The sequence below is a fragment of the Lynx canadensis genome, chromosome E3, assembly GCF_007474595.2.
Source record: "Lynx canadensis isolate LIC74 chromosome E3, mLynCan4.pri.v2, whole genome shotgun sequence".
Taxonomy (NCBI): domain Eukaryota; kingdom Metazoa; phylum Chordata; class Mammalia; order Carnivora; family Felidae; genus Lynx; species Lynx canadensis.
Window position 1 is genome coordinate 35,002,673 of NC_044318.1, and position 18,806 is coordinate 35,021,478.

At 41.4% G+C, this 18,806-nt stretch overlaps 1 protein-coding gene and 1 non-coding gene across 6 annotated transcripts in view; one reads left to right on the forward strand and one right to left on the reverse strand.

The window, feature by feature from the left end:
• The window catches only part of SMURF1 (SMAD specific E3 ubiquitin protein ligase 1), a 110,883-nt gene that overhangs the window by 31,693 nt on the left and 60,384 nt on the right, over positions 1-18,806 (forward strand). The gene's annotated exons all lie outside the window — the stretch shown is intronic.
• On the reverse strand, positions 9,682-9,788 carry LOC115504622. The gene has a single exon (XR_003965729.1). It is a non-coding gene; the product is annotated as a U6 spliceosomal RNA (small nuclear RNA).

The following is an 18,806-nucleotide window of genomic DNA, read 5'->3' on the forward strand; positions in this document are numbered from 1 at the left end:
GTGTATAACATGGGGATAACAATAGTGCTTACAAATTTATTGCCACGATTAAATGACTAGCAGGTAAGCTATTTACAACAGTATATAAATATTACTAGTTATTAGTAGGAATAGTAGTATTTGCAATTTGATTTTTTTTTTCCTCTGAGAAAGATTGGATTGGTCTTTTTATAGATTATATACTCTGTGTAATTAATTGTAGCATCCCAGGCCTATAAGTGCATGAAGACTCTCAGAGCAGAATTTTCACTGGGATAAAAATGTCTATCTTTCAGAGAACTTCGGTGCTTTGCACTAGAGCTGTCTGGTTTTACCTACTCCTTCCTGGGACACAGCTGACTTGGAGAGGTTGGTTGGTGGCATCATTATTTGTGTGTGTGTGTAATGGAGTATTATGGGAGAGAATGTTATCATGTGTATCAGGAAAGTGCTTTGGTGACAAGTAACAGAAACGGACTTTGGCTAATTTAAGCATAAGAGAATTTATTGCAAGACTGTTGGGGACTCACGAATGGCCAGGAGGCTGGGCACCAAAGGTGAGAAGCCTAAGGTGGCTCAGGTGGCCGGGAGGCACAAAGGCCATCTCCTAGGCTAATGGCCTGGTCTGTGTATGCATAGGGTCTCTGTCCCTGAGATTTAGGACGTCTACCTCCCAGCCGTTCCTGGTCTCGTGTAAAGGCCTGTTGGAATAGCAGACATACTGGGAATGGTTAAATGCCTGGCTCTGAGGGTCAGAGTACATTGTGGAACAACTGTGTAATGGAATGCATTGTGGCCCTTAAACATAAAGGGTATTTAATGACATGGAAACTGGTTCACGCTTTTTTTTATTAAGCGAAAAAGCAGGTAGCAAAACTGTATGTGTGGGATCGTTATATTTAAAAACTTGATGAAGGAGCTTCTGTTATTCCTACTTGACAGACAGGCACAGAACTGTTGCCTAGTTGGCCCATGGTCACTCAGCCAGTGAGTAGAAGAGGTCGGACTTGAATCTGTAAGTCCGGCCCACAGCTGGGCCCTTGGGCACTTCATCGCTCGCTCTCCGACCTACATGGAAAGGCTCCACGTGACGACAGGAATGGAAGTTAGAGCCAGGTGGTGAGATTATGGTGCGCTTTTATTGTTTACTCTGATTTCTGATGAGCATCCGTCACTTCTATAGTGACCCAAATGATTAAGTTATTGTAAAAATGGAAAGTTTTGCAGTACTTTTCTTCCAGCTGAAAAGTTGCATCCAGGTGTATCCACTGCAAATTGCTTTTTATATGCAACAAGAGACCCCGATTATCACCTCCATCAATACGTGGGTTTCCCTGAACTTGTATATGTCCTGCAGTGATCATTGACCATTAATTGGACAGGTGATTAGCATCATCAAAACCAGAAAAATGTTCCTGGGCTTTTAAACTCTGTGGCTCCTGCAATTTCAGTATTACATCAAAGCATTGATAAAATAGTTTGTGTTTTAAATGGGAGATTCAAATCTGTGAAGCTTTTTAAGATTTGTGTTTGTCACGTCTTGGCACGAGTTTCTCGTTTGTAGTCTAGTTATGAAAAGACTCTGGTTTCCATATGTATTTTTAAAATACTCTGAGTCATGGCTCCAAATGAGTAATAGACATTATATCTGTATTAGATTTCTGCTGTGTCATACCTCCATGTGAAGCCAGTGCCTTCTTTGAGTGCTTGCAACAGCCAACACGGAATTTGGCCAAATGGTATTCATTTCACATAGTCTTCCTGGTGCTTTTTTATTTTCAGAAATTACTGTTTGGGAATGCAAATGTATGTTTGATTTCACAGGTTGCTTAGGGAAAGGGCCCATGTGTGTGTGCACGCGGGCCCATATGTACATGGCGCTGTGAGTGGCGTGTGCACACTGATTGCGAGACGCGCCGTTACAGGTGCCCCTCGATGAGCAAAATGCTGAGAGTCAAACAGTGACGTGGCTTTCTTATGATCTGACATTTTTATTTTACAGTCTTGAACAGGTAGCTCATTGAAATATAGATTTTTATCGTGTAGTGTTCTTGTGCGTTATAATTAAAAAGAAAAAGCAGGAGAGATGAAAGAATTCCTAAGGTATCTTCATATTCAGTGTCCATCTCTCCTCAACCGTTTGGCACAGAATCACCGATATTTGTATATTTCCACGTGCTGTGCCATAGTGTTGACACTGACACTTTTTCAGAAGGATGGGCTATTCTTAGCTCCCCAAGTTTTAAAAACCACTTTATTGAGATACAACTCACATTTCATACAGTTTACCCATCCAGTGGGTTTTGGTGTGTTACATTAGTAATTTTTACAAATTGTGGTAAAAATATCAAACAGTTTACCATTTTAACCATTTTTAAGTATACAATTCAGTGGCATTAACTACATTCATAATGTCACCACTGTGTATTTACAAACTTTTTTTTTTAATCATCCCAAACAGAAGCTCTGTGACCATGAAGTCATAACTGCTCATCTCCACTTTTCTCAGCTTCGTGGTAACCTCTCATTTACTTCCTCAATGCATTTGCCTGGTGTAGATATTTCGTAAAAGTGGGATCATACAGGGGCACCTGCGCGGCTCAGTCGGTTAAGCGTCTGTCTCTTGGTTTCGGCTCAGGTCGTGATTTCGTAGTTCTTGGGATCGAGCCCCACATTGGGCTCCGTGCTGACGGTGCAGATCCTGCCTGCAATTCTCTCTCCCTCTCTCTCTTTCCCTTCCCTGCTCGTGCATATGTGCACTCATGCGCTCTCAAAATAAATGGACTTAAAAAAATAGTGGAATCATATAGTATTTTGTCTTTTTGTGTCTGGCTTCTTTCAACTTAGCATAATGTTCAAGGTTCATTCATGTCTGTGTGTCAGAGTTTCTTTCCATGGTATGACTGAATACCACTTCATTGCACGGGTATGCTGTAATTCGTTAATCCATTAATCAGTTGATAGATACCTGGGCTCTTTCCACCTTCTGGCTATTGTGAATAACGCTCCAGTGAACATGGGTGTACAAGTATGTATTTGAGCCCCCGCTAACAATTCCTTTGGGTATATACCCAGGAGTGTAATTGCTGGGTCATATGACAGTTCTGTGTTTACCTTGTTGTCTAAGTTTTACTACTGGTGCTTTTTTTTTTTTAATGTTTTAATTTTTTAAAATATTTATTTAGCACATGTATGAGCGAGGGAGGGGCAGAGAGAGAGGGAGAGAGAGAACCCCAAGCCGGCTCCACACCCAGCAAGGAGCCCATCACTGGGCTTGATTCCACGAACCAGGAGATCATGACCTGAGCTGAAATCAAGAGTGGGATGCTTGGGGCCCCTGGGAGGCTCAGTCAGTTAAGCGTCTGACTTCGGCTCAGGTCATGATCTCACAGTTTGTGGGTTCGAGCCCTGCATCAGGCTCTGTGCTGACAGTTCAGAGCCTGGAGCCTGCTTTGGATTCTGTGTCTCCCTTGCTCTCTGCTCCTTCCCCACTCACATCCTGTCTCTCTTTTCTTCAAAAATAGATAAACATTTTAAAAAATTAAAAAAAAAAGAGTGGGACGTTCAACCCACTGAGCCACTCAGGCGCCCCTAGTGCTGGTACTTTTGATCGCCACACGCATCCAGGCAATGACAACTGTATCCCAACTGTCACTGGCTGATTGTGAGATGCATCTTGATTTCAGAGATGTTAATATGTAGGCCTTAGAATTGATGAAATATTTATATGTTGATATTCCATAAAGCTGGATACTTTTAAGGAAGTGGTGGGTCAACATGCCTATACTAGAAGATTCTCATCTGAGGATATTCTTAAAAATCGTTTGTAAAAAATAAAGTTCTCCACTATAAAGGAGTATAGCTGGTTTGTATGATATTTGGGGCAAAACCCAGAAAAACATGAAGGGAAAAAATAACTTGCCCATTCTTTCTTTCTCTCAGAAATACTGCTATTAATCTTTTACTCTGATTTTGTTTCTCAGTTACTTTTCTAGACGTACGTGTTTTAGTTTATATTCTTTATCTTTAGGATCCCTGACAAAAGTAATATATATTCAATTTTATAGAATATTTTTATTTTTTTAATGTTTATTTTAAAGAGAGAGAGACAGAGCATGAGCAGGGAAGGGGCAGAGAGAGAGGGAGACACAGAATCCGAAACACGCTCCAGGCTCTGAGCTGTCAGCACGGAGCCCGACACAGGGCTCAAACTCATGAACTATGAGATCATGTCCCGAGTTGAAGTCGGATGCTTAACCAACTGAGCCACCCAGGCACCCCAGGGTATATTCAATTTTAAAGTTACAGTATTACTTGGTATAGAAAGTGAAAGTTACTTGCTGTTCCCCTACCCCCTACTCCCGCCCCATTAACCCATAAGATAATTTGGTATAGGAGTTTGAAATGTGAGCCTACAGGGGTGCCCAGGGTGGCTCAGTCCGTTAAGCATACGACTTCAGTTCAAGTCATGATCTTACGGTTTGTGGGTTCAAGCCCTGCATCAGGCTCTGTGCTGACAGCTCAGAGCTGGAGAATGCTTCAGGTTCTGTGTCTCCCTCTCTCTCTGCCCCTCCCCTGCTTGTGTTCTGTCTCTCTGTCTCTCAGCAATAAATAAATGTTAAAAAAAAATTTTTTTAATTAAAAAAAAATGAGCCTACAGATTTTGTTCTGTGCCTGTATCAACATTTCTTACTATCATTGTTATTATATTCTATTGTCATGGGATCGAATGAACACTGTTTTCGAATGTTTTTCAGATTAGAAACAGATCTACTGTGTGTATAAGGAGATCGAACAATGTCATTTTCTTTCATCCTTAATTAAATTTTTTGGTCTTAAAAATTGAATACCTGCATTTGGTAATAAATAAAATGGTAAAGTAGTACCGAAGAGATTAGGTTGAAAAATTGACAATACCTTTTCCTTCCTTTGTCCACACCCCTGAGTTTCCATCTTTAGTTCCTTTGGTAACTCCAGATAATACAAATACACTTCTCAGTGTTTGCTTAATTTTGTAGAATGCTGTGACTCTGCTGTGAGAACTTCCAGGTTTGTGTAGATTCTGCTAGAAGATAGCTGCCATCTGTAGTTTCAATTTTTCCATCACTGCCCCCTGCCCACTTTTGTTTGTAAGTATCGCACCTGCACATCAGACCAGCACATAGGCTCTGCTCTCAGTGAATTTCTACCAGACCGTTTACTCCCTAGTCCTTGTTTTCTTTAATCACTGAATCCAGAAATTTATCCCCACCCCACCCCCCACCACCGCCATATACAGCATGCCTTTGTTATAATATTGATTTGGCTACAGGAGATAAATTCTCTTTCAGAACTCCTAAGAGACAAATGTATGGGATGTTAGTACTATGTACAAATAACAGAAAAATATTATTTATTTTTATTTTTATTATTTTTTTTAACATTTATTCATTCTTTTGAGAGACAGAGAGAGACAGTATGAGTGGGGGAAGGCCAGAGAGAGAGGGAGACACAGAATCCGAAGCAGGCTCCAGGCCCTGAGCTGTCAGCACAGAGCCTGACATGGGGCTCGAACCCACCAACTGTGAGATCGTGACCTGAGCTGAAGTCGGACGCTGAACAGACTGAGTCACCAAGGTGCCCCTAAAGAACAGAAAAATATTGAGATGACTCCATTAAAATGTTAGTGACATTTTAGAATAGGATATAAAAATTTCAAGTTTCTGTTTATAGAAAATCATATTTTGCCTGTATTTTGTGCAGAGTATAGATTTAAATGGGATCAAAATTCATAATCCTAGTGTGCTCCTATAAAAGGAGCCAACTTATGGTTCCTTATCTTTTTTATTTCAAATCCACACCATAATATATGTATTTTTATTTCCCCACCCTCTCCAGTATCATACTAAAATAGTCTTTTAAGTTTGTCTAGACATGGGAATGCAAACTAAGAAAAACGAAGTTACTGTATATTTTTGTATATATTATTTTCCTCCTTTGATGTAAAATTAAAATGTTTGGATCTTCAGATGTGGAGTTCACACTTCTAATGCAAAAATTGCACGTCATACAATAAATATATCTATTGCGTTTCAGCTTGAAATTTAATTGTGCATGTCTCCTGTAGTGTATTTAAAAATTTTTTTAAATATTAAATATTATTTATTTTTGAGAGAGAGACAGAGTGTGAGTGGGGGAGGGGCAGATAGAGAGGGAGACACAGAATCTGAAGCAGGATCCAGGCTCTGAGCTGTCAGCACAGAGCCTGCTGTGGGGCTCAAGTCACAAACCTCGAGATCATGACCTGAGCCAAAGTCAGATGCCCAGCCCACTGAGCCACCCAGGCGCCCCTCCTGTAGTGTATTTATTTGCCTGTTTAAACCTCTACACAAGTATGAACCAGGAACATAGTATCCCACTATTTAAGTTAGTGGAAATGGCATGTTAACATTGCTGGAACATTCTTACCATGACTGCCCCTTCCCCCGCCCCCAATTTCTTTAGGACGTAATAGTAGCATTGCTCGTCAAGAATCAGGTTCATTGGTAACTTTTCAGAAGATTGAACTGAGTTCTAACATGAAAATAAATGGCAGAAAAATTAGAGTGCAGTTAAAATTTGGTTACCTCTTCATCTAATTGCTTAAAAAAATTTTTTTTTTAATGTTTAATTTTGAGAGAGAGAGACAGAGTGTGAGCCGGGGAGAGGCAGAGAGAGAGGGAGACACAGAATCTGAAGCAGGCTCCAAGCTCTGAGCTGTCAGCACAGAGCTGAACTCAGGGCTCAAACTCACAAACCGTGAGATCATGACCCAAGCTGAAGTTGGACGCTTAACCAACTGAGCCACCCAGGTGCCCCATAATTATTTTTTTAGTCTCACAATCACTTTACTGGGGTGCCTGGGTGGCTCAGTTCATTAAGCGTCCGACTTCAGCTCGGGTCATGATCTCATGATTTGTGAGTTCAAGCCCCGCATCTGGCTCTGTGTTGGCAGTGTGGAGCCAGCTTGGGATTCTCTCTCTCTCTCTCTCTCTCTCTCTCTCTCTCTCTCTCTCTCTCTCTCTCTCCCTCTCTCTCTCTCTCTCTCTCTCTCTGCCTCTCCTCTGCTTGAACTTTGTGCTCTCAAAATAAATAAATAAACTTAAAATCACTTTACTAAGTAAAGATTTCTTTGGCCTGCCAGATTTATCTCTAGCCATAGTTTCTTGGATTTGGATTTGAAATTTGATGAGTATTATCTTGTGTCTGTCTTTGATTCTGAATATTCTTGTTGCTTCACAGAGTCTATCTACATTTCCTCTCTCCTTCAGTCCACATCGTGCAGTCTTCCTTGTCTAATCTTTGAGTTTGGTCTGTTTGATCATTGATAGAATGTGTCCCGTATTAACTTATAAACTATTAGTGGGAGCTAATAATTGTCTTCTAACAAAGATCTAAAACTTATTCAGATAAATGTGCTTCTTTTCATGCATTCCTCAAGAAGGCTGGAGATATATATATATATATATATATATATATATATACATATATATATATATTTCTATAATGTTTGGCTCAGAATTTGGAACTGTATTTTTATTTATTTAGTTTTATTTAATTTTTCTTTTTTATTTTCTCTCTCCAAGAGAGCGTGAGCAGAGGAGGGGCAGAGAGAGAGGGAGAATCCCAGCCAGGCTCTGCGCTGTCAGCACAAAGCCCGACTTGGGGCTCAAACTCATGATCCGTGAGATCATGACCTGAGCCAAAATCAAGAGTCCGAGGCTTAACTGACTGAACCACCCAGGTGCCCTGTCACTGCATTTTTAAATTGAGGTGCTGGTTGCTCTCTTTCTTACTAGATGAAGTGCAACATCTTTCCGGCGCCAAATTCACAGATTTCCTGCTATCTGGCTTGTTAACCTCGGTGTATTTTAAGTGAACGTTTGAGTACGTTAACCTTAAAAATAAAACAGTTGTTTTACCAGCAAAAATAGGTTTATTTGGTAACAACAGAGAATTGCATTTCAGGACAGACAAGCTACAATAAAGCCATAGGCCAGTCCAACAAAGGACAAGAAGGTTATTTTATGGAGAAGAAGGAGGAAGTTGAGAGGAAGTCCAGTGGAGAAAGGCAGGAGTTCAGGGTGACGATTTCTCATGGGCCGAGTTGCTGGGATGGTCCATTTCTTGTAGGAGATGCAATGCACATTTCAGTATCGGGGCCTGGAATCCACAATTCTTTCCTGGCAAGGATTCTTCTGTTAACGGTCTGTAATTGACATTGAGTGGTGTCCCTCTAGCCTCCTCTTCTGGCATCCTGAATCCACTTTCGTGGGACTTCCCTTCATTAATTTTCACAAGTATTTATAAACTTAGTTGTTAATAATGACCCAGGACTGATTGTTAAAAATACAAGGCACAGACTCGTTTAGTTTCAAGCATCGTTTGTTTCAGTCCCTCGGAAACCATTCTGGTTCAGTTGTTACAGCCCACGTTTTCACCATGTACTTTTCCCCCTTTGGTGTTAGTTAACCCACATGCCTGAATAGCTCTGGACTTCGTAAAAACAGACTGTTCACGCCGAAGAGATTAACCCGACAATTTTAAGATAGATCTTAATTGCATATGTTTAGAGAGTAACATGCTGGTGGTATTTAAGGTTAAAAATCTTCAGAGAGTCCTATCTCTATGCTGTCCATCCCACCTTTGTGATGATTTTCTGGTTTAGTATTTTTCTAAATAATTTTTAAGCTTATTGGTAATAGAACAAAAAATAAGCCATTGATGCAGATGCCGATCTAGTTGATAAACCACAGGTGGGTACTGTCTTCAAAATATATACATGTGTAACAGCTTTATTGAGATATAATTCATGTGCCTTTAAAAGTATACAATTCAGGGGCGCCTGGGTGGCGCAGTCGGTTGGGCGTCCGACTTCAGCCAGGTCACGATCTCGCGGTCCGTGAGTTCGAGCCGCGCGTCAGGCTTTGGGCTGATGGCTCGGAGCCTGGAGCCTGTTTCCGATTCTGTGTCTCCCTCTCTCTCTGCCCCTCCCCCGTTCATGCTCTGTCTCTCTCTGTCCCAAAAATAAATAAACGTTGAAAAAAAAATTAAAAAAAAAAAAGTATACAATTCAGGGGCTTTTATTATATTCACAGTGGTGCATAACCATCACCATGTCTTGTTTTAGACCAATTTTTGGAAGTTTTTTTTTCTTTTCTTTTCTTTTCTTTTCTTTTCTTTTCTTTTCTTTTCTTTTCTTTTCTTTCTCTTTACAGACGGAAGGAGAGAGTTTGCAAGTAGGGGAGGGGGCAGAGGGAGAGAAAGAATCTTAAGCAGTCTCCTTGTTCAACACGATCCTGATTGTGGGCCCGTTCCCATGATACTGGGGTCATGACCTGGGCCATAATCAAGAGTTAGACACTCAACCGACTGAGCCACCCAGGGCCCCCCAACCTTTAAGTTTTAATTTTAATCACCTGGTGCTCACTCCTTAATCCCGATCCCCTATTTCACTCGTCCCCCCACCCGCCTCTCCTCTGGTAGCCATCAGTACTCAATAAATAGTTAAGGGTCTTTCTTGGTTTGTCTCTCTCTTTTCTCCCCCCTTTGCTTGTTTGTTTTGTTTCTTAAATTCCACGTATGAGTGAAATCCTATGGTATTTGTCTCTCTCTGACTGACTTATTTCACTTACTTAGCATTATACTCTCTAGTTCCATCCATGTCATTGCAAATGGCAAGAAAACAATGTAGAAACCTTCACAGGTGTGTGTGTCATCCTTGTGCAGGGGCCATGCTAATCTTCTGTATATCATTCCAGTTTTAGTATATGTGCTGCGGAAGTGAGCACGAGCATTTTCATGGCCTAAAAAGAACTCTGTACCCACCGGCAGTCACTCCCCATATTCCCTCTCCCCAGCCCCTGTAATCACTAATCCGCTTTCTGTCTGTACGGGCATTGTCTGTTTTGGACGTTTCATAACGATGGAGTCATACAATATGTCATTTTTTCTTTCACTTTAGGGAAGTTTTCAAGATCACCCATTCCTTTTTATTGTTGAATAACAGAGTAATATTCCACTGTGTGGGTATGCCGTATTTTCTTAGTTCATTCATCACTTGATGGGCATTTGATTTGTTTCACTTTTGGGCTATTGTAAGTAATGCTGGTGATAAAAATTCATGCACACGTTTTTATGTAGACCTACATGTTTTCAGGTCTCTTGGGAATATACCTAAGTGGGGAAATTGCTGGGTCATATGCTACTCTGTGTTCAGCATTTTGATGAACTGCCAAACTATTTTCCCAAGTGGCTGAAACGTTTTACAGTCCCACCAGTAAAGCTTAAGTGTTCTGATTTCTCCACATTTTCACCAGTACTTGGTATTGTCATTTTTATTTTAGCTATCCTAATGGGTGTGAAGTAGTTAGTGTCTGTGGTTTTGATCTATATTTCTCTAATGGCTACTGATGTTGAGCATCTTTTCATGTACTTACCATTTGTATGTTTTCTTTTGAGAAAAGTCTTCAAATCCTTTGCCCATTTTGAAATTGGTTGTCTTTTTATTACCGATTTTTAGGAGTTTTAAAAACATTTTTATTGAAGTAATCAGTGTTATATTAGCTTCCAGTGTACAGCATATTGAGTCAATAATTCTGTATGTTATTCAGTGCTCACCACAATAAGTAAAGTCCCCATCTGTCACCAAACAGCATTATTACAATATTATTGACTATATTCTCTCCTGTGCTTTTCATGTCTGTGACTTATTTATAGCTGGAAGTTCATACCTCTTAATCCCCTTTATCTATAAATAGATATCTTTACATCTATTTTTTATTTTTATTTTTTTTTTAGTTTATTTATTTTGAGAGAGACAGCATGAGTGGGGAAGGGGTAGAGAGAGAGAGAGAGAGAGAGAGAGAGAGAGAGAGAGAGAGAGAATCCCAAGCAGGCTCCACTCTGCCAGCACAGAGCCTGATGTAGGGCTCAAACTCACAAAGCCGTGAGATCATGATTTGAGCCGAAATCAAGAGTTGGATGCTTAACTGAGCTCCCCAAGCATCCCTTTTAACATCTATTTATATCTACATAGATAAGAGAGGCTTTTTAAATATATTCCATATACAAGTCCCTTATCAGACATTTTCCAATAGTTTTGAAGTATTCTGTGGATTGTCTTTTTACTTGATAGTGTCTTCTGAAAGACCAAACTTTTTAATTTTGATCAAGTACAATTCATGTATTACTTCTTTTGTCACTTACACTTTTGGCATCATATCTAATGAGCAACCATTGCCAAACCCAAGATTGTAAAGATTCAGTCCTATTCTCTTTTTGTAAGAGTTTTATAGAGTTTTTTTCATGTTTACTGTGAGAGAGTGCGCGAGCATGTGCCAAGTGGGGGAGGGGCAGAGAGCAAGGAAGAGGGAGAATCCCCAGTAGGCTCTGAGCTGTCAGCACAGAGCCCACCCAACACAGGGCTCTATCCCATGAACCATGAGATCATGACCTGAGCCAAAATCAAGAGTCTGATGCTCAACCTACTAAGTCACCCAGGCACCCCAAGAGAGTTTTATAGTTTTAACTCTTACATTAACTTTGGATTATCTACTTTGAATTAATTATTATGTACAGTGTGAGGTAAGGCTCCAGCTTCATTCTTTTGCACGTGGATATCCAGTTGTCTCAGCACCATCTGTCGAAAAGACTATTCTCTCGTTAACTTATGTTGGCACTCTTGTCCACAACCAGGTGACATAAATGTAAGGATTTATTTGTGGACTTCCAGTTCTCTTCCATTGACCTATGTATGTTCAGCCTTACATCAGTCCCACATCAGCTTGGTTATCATAGCTTGGTTGTGAGTTTTGAAATTGGTAAGTGTGAATCTCCAACTTTGTTCTTTTTTTTTTTTCTTCAAGATTGTTTTGGCTTCTGGGTCCATTGAATTTCCATGCAAATTTTAGGATCAGCTTGTCAATTTATGCAAAAAAAAACCCCACCAAAACCAGATGGAATTTTGATAGGGATTGCATTGGGTAGATGCTATCTTATTTTAAATCGTCTACCACATCTTTACGATTGATTACATTCAGCTTCTGGAACAGTTATTGGGAGTATCCATTGAAGATTTATATCTTGATGGATAAATCAGTGCATATCCCAAACTGGCACTACCTATACATTGACCCCCTTACTTGGTTTCATTATTTGAAATGTGTATGTGGCATGCTCTGGCCAGGGTATTTGCTTAGCAGGTTTTTTCGAAACTCTTTCCACTAATGTTTTGAGATGAGTGAAAATGTGATAAAATGAAGACAAGGAAAATCTGTGAGAACTCAGATTCTTAAGGATCTTAGCTGTATATTAGGATGGTGTGAAAGGCATTGGTTATGAGTGTATATGATGTTGTGGCTTCTTCCTCCCCTCCCCCACCCCGTCTTGAGGAAGGAATTGTCTCAGGAAACAGAAAAGCACGTTGTAAGCAACTTAGGTATTTTCCTTCTTGAGTTAGTTCAGTCCAACATTGTTTTTGTTTGTTTGTTTGTTTGTTTGTTTGTTTTACTATGCATAAGGTTACTGTGTACTAGTTGCTGCAGGGGGAGGAAATCGAAATAAGATCTCCCTAGACTATTTAAACCGCCTCCAGATGGGTCAGTCTTCCCACTTCCTGCCTCTTCGCATCCATTCCCTCTCATTTTCTACTCCAGTACCAGAGTTTATAGCTTCCTAAAAAAGCCAGTCTGATCCTGTTTGGCTCCTCATTGCCCACAGGGTAAAGTCCAAATTCTTGAGCAGTTGCTGGTGAGACCTTTTCTAGTATGGCCCAGCCCTTTCTCTGCCTCCTAAACCAACATCCCATAGAAGCACACCCTTGTCCCTGAATGTATCAGCCTCTCCAACATGTCCTCGTACATGTAGAATGACCTCTCTCTGTGTCTCCTCCTTGGCAGGGGCTGGCCCCTCTTTCATCTTCCTACAGCAGGGTCTGCACAACCTTTTTCACATTATACATGTCTTTGCTGCTGCCAAAGATGAGAGGCGGAGACTCAATCACCTCTATTTCTCCAGTGGCACAGGGCTTGGCCAAAGCAATTCTTAAATGTTATTTTAATTTTTTGTAATATTTAATTATTTTTGAGAGAGAGAGAGAAAGAGAAAGAGCCTGAGTGGGGGAGGGCAAAGAGACAGGGAGACACAGAATCTGAAGCAGGCTCTAGGCTCTGAGCTGTCAGCATAGAGCCGTAGAGTTCTAGCCCACGAACTGTGAGATCGTGAGCCGAAGTCGGATGCTTAACCAACTGAGCCACCCAGGCGCTCCTTAAATGTTATTTTAAAGGAATGAGGTAGAGTAAACTGCTCAAAGGACCTTATAATCTTAATGGACAGGGAAGATGTTCAAAGGGTTGAAAATCCCTAATACATGGCTGGATGGAAAACTGTATTATGCAGTTAAGTTTATCTGCAGTTTCTCTTGACCAGATATGGTACAGACATGAATCTGTCCAATTTTAATCAGTCACAAAGCTTATTAGTATTCAGTACACTTTTTTTTAAAATTTTTTTAATGTTTATTTATTTTTGGGAGAGAGAGACAGGGTGCCGGCGGGGGAGGGGCAGAGAGAGGGAAAGGGAGACACAGAATCCGAAGCAGGTTCCAGGCTCCCAGCTGTCAGCACAGAGCCCGACATGGGCTCGAACCCAGGAACCGTGAGATCATGACCTGAGCTGAAGTCAGATGCTTAACCGACTGAGCCACCCAGGCGCCCCTGTTCAGTGCACTTTCTAGGTGCACTGTGTCATTTTCTGTTGCTGTCCTTTGTTCCATATAGCTCCAGGGAGAGTATTTGTGAATAGGGGGCTGATGTGTGGTGACATGGGACAGAAATATGCATCAGTTAGTGATGAAAACAAGGAAGTGGAGTGTTCTGTGTTATAGGCCCTGTCATAAAATGTCAGAGTTCTAAGAATTATTCCCTTTACATTGTAAGACCACCTGGCATACTGTGTTTTATGATCTCTCTGCCTCTTTCTTTGGTTAGCATGTTCATAGATGTCCTTCTAATGCAACTGCTTTTTGTAATGTCCATAAGGTATTCTTTTGGAATTAAAATATTATAGTTTCCCTTTCCCAACCTCCATTTCTTTACTAAAAATAAGGCAATTATCTGTTATATTTTATTTTTTTAATGTTTTATTTATTTTGAGAGCGAGCTCCTGCACGCGTGCAGGGGAGGGGCAGAGAGAGAGAGAGAGAGAATCCTAAACAGGCTGCATGTTGTCAGCACGGAGTCTGATGTGGGGCTTGAATTCACAAACCATGAGATCATGACCTGAGCCAAAATCAAGAGTTGGACACTTAACCACTTAACCGACTGGGCCACCCAGGTGCCCCCATTTGCAACTTTTCTAATAAAAATTTCGTATGTAACATTTTATGGGTAATGATCATGACCTCTGGTTATTTAAAGATGTGAATTTTTTTATGTTTTATCACAAGAAGCTAGCTAATGGAGATTTTTTTTTTCAGAATTCCTGTGCCATCTTTTTCTATTACTTTTACTGTATTTTATTTAGTTTGATTGGAAACATAGCCTTTTAAATGATGTGTGTTGGAAATACTAAGCCAAATTGGTTGGGATACTCTTTGGACATTGATGTACTCAACAAAAGATACTTTCAATATTCTGTTACTGTTCTTCTTAATGACTTTTGAGAAATTGTAAAAATGCAGTTTAAATTAGAGTTAGTAGGTATTGTTTTTTTTATTTTTTAAAGTTTTTTTTTTTTTAAAGTTTATTTGTTTATTTTGAGAGAGAGCACAAGTGGAGTAGGGGCAGAGAGGGAGAGAGAACTGAACCCCAAGCAGGCTCCGTGCTGTCATCGCAGAACCCGATGCAGGGCTCAAAGTCAAAGAACTCAAAAACTGTGAGATCATTCCCTGAAGTGAGATCAAGAGCCGGTCACTTAACCGATTGAGCCACCAGGCACCCCTGATTTCTTAATCTTAATGTGATTACCTACTGGTGGGTCCTCTGCCCACTTTTACAGTATGGGATATCAAGCCCCAGAAAGTAACTAAATTTTAATTTTCAGCTATGACTCCACTGTGCCCTTTACATTAGAAAAATAGAGAAATAATTAAAAAATTTTTTTAATGTTTATTCATTTTTGAGAGACAGAGAGAGACAGAGCATGAACGGGGAAGAGGCAGAGAGAGGGAGACACAGAATCTGAAGCAGGCGCCAGGCTCTGATCTGTCAGCACAGAGCCCGATGCGGGGCTCGAACTCACAAACTGCAAGATCATGACCTGAGCCAAAGTTGGACGCTCAACCGACTGAGCCACCCAGGCGCCCCGAGAAATAATTTCTAAATTTCCTTTTAAGTACTGCTTCAGCTGGATTCCACAGATTTTGATGCATTAATTAAAATTTTTTCTTTCCGTTCTAAATATTTTTTTATCCCCTCCCTTAAGATGTTCCCTTTCACCCATGAATTATTTATAAGTGTGGTGTTTACTATTCATGTGTTTGGAGGTTTTCCTGTTACCTTTTGTATTGCTTTGTAGTTTAATTCTGTTATGATCAGAGAACCTAATTCTACAATTTCAATTCTTTTACATTTGTTAAGATTTTTTTAATGAATGTTCCATGTGTGTTGAAAAGAAGGTGACACTGCTGTGGTTGTGTGGAGTGCTCGATGAATGTCTGCTCGATACAGTTAGTGGAGGGTGCTCAGTCCTCTTGTGTCCTTGCTGACCTTCTGTCTGTCAGTTCTGTCGATTACTGGGAGAAGTGCTGAAGTCTCCAGCTGTAATTTTGGATTTTTCTGTTTTTCTTTTCACTTCTGTCAGGTTTTACTCGATGTGTCTTGAAGCTCTGGTGTCAGATGCATACACATTTAGGACTGTTCTGCCTTGTTGGCAAATTAACCATCTTTTCCTTATGGAATGTCTTTCTTTATCCCCCATGGTTTTCTTTGTTCTGAAGTCCACTTTGTCCAATATTAATGGAGCCACTCCAGCTTTCTTATCATTAGTGTTTGCATGGTCTATCTTTTCCCCCATGTGAGTGGCAATTCCTCGTTCTTTGTATGCTGACTAATTTTGGATTACATCCTGAACATTTTGAATGTTACGCTATGAGGCTCTGCGTCTTGTTTAAATCCTGTGGTGAATGTTGATGTATTTGTTTTAGCAGGCGTTGACCTGGTTGGATTCAGGGTGTGTGTTCCAAACGGCTTTCTGTGGGTTGTGGTTTCAGTGTCTCAGTTCATAACCTTTGCAGTGCTATTTGTATCTCACCTGTCTGTAGCCCACAAGTGACCACCTGGAGCTTGGCCAGTGGTTTACCCCATAGTTCAAGGGCACTAGACATTTGTATTTGAAAGTTGTCACTAGTAGTCCGGAGTCAAGGCTTGAGATTTTCTTGGCCATCCAGCTAATACAAACCTGGGCTGCTCAGAATTCTTACTCCCAGCCTGCTGCCTTTTGAGGGCCGGCCCAAACTGAGATACTGTTCACCAGGACCCCATCCTTGGCAGTTAACAGATTCCAGCCCTCATCCCCCAAGTCCTAAAAGGGCAACCTTTTAGCAAATAACTGAAGGGCAAGATGCAGCCGGACTTCTTGGTTCTCTCTGGGTCAAGTACTGACTTGAATTAGGGTTCAGTACATCCTCCCTACCTTGTTAGCTATTTGGTGCTTTTAGGAACATGCTTGTCATATTCTCGCAGCTTTTACTGTTTTCAGCAGATCGACTTACCTCATCTGCTGTTACCAGAGGCTGAAAATACTGACGGTTTTTAGTATTTTTCCAGTTTGTGAATTGGATACAGGTTGTTATGGGTTGCATTTTGACCCTCCAAAATTCATAATATTAAAGTCCTCAGTCCCTGCTGTACCTCAAAAGGTGGCTTCCAATTTTGGGGCACCTGGGTGGCTCAGTCAGGTAAGCGTCCGACTTCAGCTCAGGTCGTGATCTCGCGGTTTGTGAGTTTGAGCCCCGCGTCGGGCTTTGTGATGACAGCTCCGAGCCTGGAGACTGCTTCGGATTCTGTGTTTTCCTCCATCTGCCCCTTCCCTGCTTGTGCGTGCGCGCTCTCTCTCTCTCTCTCTCTTTCTCTCTCTCTCTCTCTCAAAAATAAAAAAAAGAAACATAAAAAAAAATGGTGTCTTCCCATTTGGAAATAGGTTCATCACAGATGCAAGGTGAAAGGGAGTCAGGTAGGCCCCTAATCCAATTATGACTGGTATCCTTATCAAATGGGGAAATTTGGACGCAACGAGCACAAAGGGAGAATGCCATGTGAGCATGAAGGTAGAGATCAGGAGTTGCGTCGGTCGTCCAAGGAACTCGAGAGAGAGCCAGCAAACCCCCAGACGCCAGGAGAGAGGCGTCCAACAGATTCTCCTTCACAGCCCTCAGAAGGAGGCGACCCTGCAGGCACCTTGATCTGGGATTTCCAGTCTCCAGAAATGTGAGCTAAATTTTCTGTTGTTGAAGCCCCCAGCACCTGGTACTTTGTCACGGCAGCTTTGGCAAACTGATGAAGAGACGGTCCTTTCTCTAAGCTGAGATCTTTAAGAAAATATCTTCTTTTTAGGTCCTGAAGTTTAAGCGAGCTTTTTGTGCTATGATGGAATATTTATGTTCATGAAAAATCCTGTATCCTGCAAATCATGCACTAAAAACAGTGTCTTGGTGGTTCAGTCAGTTAAGCGCCCGACTCTTGATTTTGGCTCAGGTCAGGATCTCATGGTCATGGAATTGATTCCTGCATTGGGCTCGCGCTGGGTGCGGAGCCTGCTTAAGATTCTCTTTTTCTCTCTCCCTGGGTCCCTCCTCCCGCTTAGGCGTGCAAGTGTGCGCATGTGCACGCACGCTCTCAAGAGAAAGTGTCTTACAAGACGAGTAAGGAAGGTTGTGGCAGATCTCTCAAGATGTATGCTGCTTAGTAATTACTAGCAAAAGCATAATTGGTACCTCAGTTGATTACCTGGACCATAGGCAGAGGTTGCTAAAATGGATACTAAAAGTATACAAAAATAGCAAAGTGGAAATTCTAGCAATGCTTGAATTGGTGCATGGATAGTGGGTGTCTGAGGATGCAAACACAAGTCGAGTTCGGAGCCAGTGGCGCCGCCCTCACAGGGAGCGTTGACAGGAACCAGTGCCACAGCCCAGCTGAGTGAGACCTTGGCCTGGCTGTGGCCGCACCCCTCTGGGGAGTGAGGCCCGGGTGCAGGCTCCCGTTTGCAGCTTGCTTAAACTACAACTTGTTGCTAAGGCAAGTTAGGTGAGGGTTTGTTTTTTTTTTCTTGCCTGAGATTTCAGTAATTCCATTCCCTCCCCTTCTTTGCTTTGGAAACTCACAAATGAATCGGTGACGCTTCCATGCTGTAATGATGTCATTCCCACTTACCAATCAAACATGAGGTCATCTGTGTTACAGAAACTCGCAGCAGAACAGATGGTATTTGAATTGAATTCCCTTTTGTATTCTCCAAATTCACCTGTTAGTGTCCTGTGCAGCTGCCGAGGTTAACGTGACTTAAACGACACGAATTTAGTCAGAGCTATAAGTATTTTAAAAATGAGTTGTGGAGGGGTGCCTGGGTAGCCCAATCAGTTAAGCATCCGACTTCAGCTCAGGTTTTTATCTCACGGTTTGTGAGTTCAAGCCCCGCGTTGGGCTCTGTGCTGACAAGCTGGGAGCCTGGAGCCTGCTTCAGATTCTGTGTCTCCCTTTCTCTCTGCCCACCCCTGTGCGCTCTCTCTCTCTCTCTCTCTCTTTCTCTCTCTCTCTCTCTCAAAAATAAACACTAAAAAAAATTTTTTTTAAAAAGAGTTGTGGAGTTAC